Source organism: Mustela nivalis, assembly GCF_964662115.1.
Source record: "Mustela nivalis genome assembly, chromosome: 4".
Classification (NCBI taxonomy): Eukaryota; Metazoa; Chordata; class Mammalia; order Carnivora; family Mustelidae; genus Mustela; species Mustela nivalis.
In genome coordinates, this window is record NC_139023.1 from 24,378,140 (window position 1) to 24,381,492 (window position 3,353).

Below are 3,353 nucleotides of genomic sequence, written 5' to 3' on the forward strand. Positions count from 1 at the left end.
TCCTTGCCTTGAGGATGGTCTGCTTTTATTTAATGAACCTCAAGGAATATTTGGTTTATCACATTCATTTCCTCGTGCTGGATGCTGGAGAGCTCAAGGTGAAACTGTAGTCTTCCATCTACCGATGGCTCAAACACTGAACTTCCTCCCAATTTTCTCTCATTTTCTGACCTCGCTGACCCCTTGGTCTGATTGCTTCATTTATTCGTTTATTTGAGATGAGAACGCCCCCCTATTTTTTACATTTAAAACTAAGATTTCAAGGCTAGGGAGGTATTTTTGCAAGACTGTACTATCAAGACCTCAACAGAAATCTTAGACAGTCACACATGGGCATATGTTCCTTATTATAAGTTAACTCTTTTTTCCATTTTCACAAAAGTTTCTGGGTCTGAGTTTAGGATCCCACAGAAGGGCTGGTGATGGTTATTGGAGCTAAACACCTTCCTCCATTAGAAACCCCCCAGGTTTCCTTTTCCTTTCTTTTCATTCAATCTGAGAGTTCAGGATATTTGAAAAGTAATCTGCTTAACCTCCTCTATTTCAAACATCTTATTGTGTATTTTTACAAGCTAACTTACACTCTTTTGAGAAGGTAAAACAAATACAGCAACTAATTACTTCGCTCACCAAATGACTCACCCTGTGTCCATTCCCCATTCTGTGAATCATTTCCTGAATTGGTTAATCCGTGAGCAGATGCGCACGATACCTAAAAAAGCCTTCATTTTGTTTTTCCGAACCGTCAACGTAAATCATTTGTTAGCAGATGTGAAATACAAAAAGCCCAGTAAAATGTAGGCTGTTGAGCCCTTTTACGTCTCTTGAGGGGTTTTCTGACATCTCAGTTGGACACTTAGCTCATTTCTCTAACAGAGGCATGCCTCGGAAGGGCCAGGGACAGGACCCATGGGCAGAGGATTAAAGAGGTTTGGGAGCCTCCACCCCACCCACCAAGCTGAAAGCAGAAAGCCCTGGCTAGTCCAGACCCCACTGGCCCCAGACTAAGGTATCAACTGGGAGCTCAGCTTGACCCTGTGTGATGAGGTACACGGTTTCCACTTGATCTACAGAGTCAACTTTGCTGTACCCCTCCACAGGTGGGAGAGCTCCCCAGCAAACAGAGCTCGTATTATAATTATTAATTTTTAAAACAGGAAGTGGGTTTGGGTCTGATGACCAGTGATGCCCAGCAGAAGGACTGGACCAGGCAGAAGGAGGCCATCAACATGCTTTCTGATGTAGCATCATTCCCAATTCCACCAGAACGATTAGAAATCAGGCTTTTCCAGAGACCATTGTTCATGAGTCAAGGGTGATACGATCTGGGCTTGCAGATCATATCTTTTCTGTGTGGTCTTTTTCTTGTTTCCCTTTCAAATGCCCTTCTTTGTCTGACTGATTCGAACTGAAGACAAAGATTTGGGTTTATTATACATTGTTTCTAGTGTTGGGGGGAGGAAAAAAAGCATTGCCACACTTTTCTAATCCTTTAGTGAAGTGGTTCTCAAACTTTCTGGTTTCAGGGCCCCTTCACACTCTTCAAAATAAATGGGGACCCCAAAGAGCTCTTGTTGATTTGCGTTGATACGAGTATTTGCTACATCAGAAATCTAAAATGAAAAATTCAAAAATACTTCATTAATCTATTTAGGAATAACAATAATAAACATGCTTGTATTAACATAAATACAATTTTTATGAAAAGAATTGTTTTTGCCCAGTGCCCCCCACCCCAACTCTCCAGGTGTGGCCTGGGCATGCGCAATGCGGCTGGTCACAGAAGGTCCAAGGGGTACTGCGTGGGCCTATGGTGGGTGAGGGGCTGGATCCTTAATGATGAGATTTTTGAGCCTCTTCTCTCTCTTCTGTGTAGTTGGTAGTTTGAGTGGTGAAGAGATGGCTGACAGAGTCAAAACCTTTCTCCAGGATCTTGCCAGGGGAATCAAAGACTCCAGCTGAGGAATTTGTAGCATCTTAGAACAAGATGCTCGGAGAGAGCAAGAGAGAGGAGCAGCGTGGAAGGAGGGCAGCAGGGTGCTGGCGCGGAGGAGAGTCTGGAGTATAGAAAGGAAGCAAGAAATTGAGCCATGTATCATTAGTAGAGTTTTCCAGTGCTGCACTGGGAATGGTACAACGTTCTGGTTAAGTCTCCCCTTTTTTCTTTTTTCTTTTTCTTTTTTTTTTTTTTAAGATTTTATTTATTTATTTGACAGAGAGAGAGATCACAAGTAGGCAGAGAGGCAGGCAGAGAGAAAGGAGGAAGCAGGCTCCCTGCCGAGCAGAGAGCCCAATGCGGGGCTCTATCCCAGGACTCTGGGATCATGACCTGAGCCAAAGGCAGAGACTTAACCCCCACTGAGCCACCCCGGTGCCCCATCTCCTCTTTTTTATGGAGTGTTTCTTCCTGTACTGCAGTCAGTGACGGCCCAAATGATTGATGATCCTTCACAACATGGAGATGTTTGGTCGCGGCGGGAATTCTTCCTTACGTCCATTTTCAGCGCTCTTTGGGTGTCCCCTCTGTTCGCACTTAGCAAAGCTATAAATACCATTTGGTTTCAAGACATAGCTGACCTGGCATTTGAGGTATCAGGGAGGAAGCCTCCCTCATTCCCTAGTGTGAGCAAAAGAATTGCTGACCCGCTCTTCAACCTTTTGCTGCCCGCTCTTTTCCCCATCCAGGAGATGTCTGTGAGTCTCCTTCCTGACCACCTTGCTGGTTAGTCTTCTGCATATGTCCCTTCTCTACTCGCTGGACTGCTTTGAATGTCGTTGGTTCAATAAAAGAATTGAAACACACCAGCGGTCATCAAACACAGAAAAGGAACTGGCCTTACTACTTTGGATTTGGCTTGTCCTTGGCTTTCCTCGCAGCAATGCAGTCCTCGTACATAATCAGTGGCTGCCTCTTCTCCATTCTCTTTTCTCTATTCATTCTCAGCACCAAGGAAACAAAGACCAGTGGCAAAGCCTACCTTTTCCAGCTGTGCCTCTTCTTGGAAGTTTTCTTAAGCAACAGACTTTTCCACAAGACGGTCTACCAGCAGTCTGCCTTGAGTAGCTCAGCCTGTGCAGAAAATTCCCTTCATCTCATCGGTCTCCTGCCAAGCTGAAGTTTACCCCCGGCCACTGAGCTGCCTTTCATGCAGAGGGAATGGGTAAGATTGGAAGGAGGCTGTAGGAGCTCTTTCCCTTGTCCCCTCCTCTGCCAGGGAAGGCAGGACCTGCTCTCTCAAGGGCCCTCTGTGTATTCTCTTCTCTCTGAGGAATTGGGATTGTTGTCTCTGGTGTGCTTAAGGCAGAATCTTCCTGACACCAGTGTGTTTGAACACCGGTGAGTCTGAATGGAC

General features: G+C 45.3%; 1 pseudogene across 1 annotated transcript; it reads left to right on the plus strand.

The window, feature by feature from the left end:
* Positions 1-1,899: 1,899 nt before the first annotated feature.
* Positions 1,900-3,136, plus strand: LOC309863463 (etoposide-induced protein 2.4 homolog; annotated as a pseudogene). Its single transcript has 2 exons — positions 1,900-2,149; positions 2,378-3,136. The product of its transcript is annotated as an etoposide-induced protein 2.4 homolog (transcript).
* Positions 3,137-3,353: the final 217 nt, after the last annotated feature.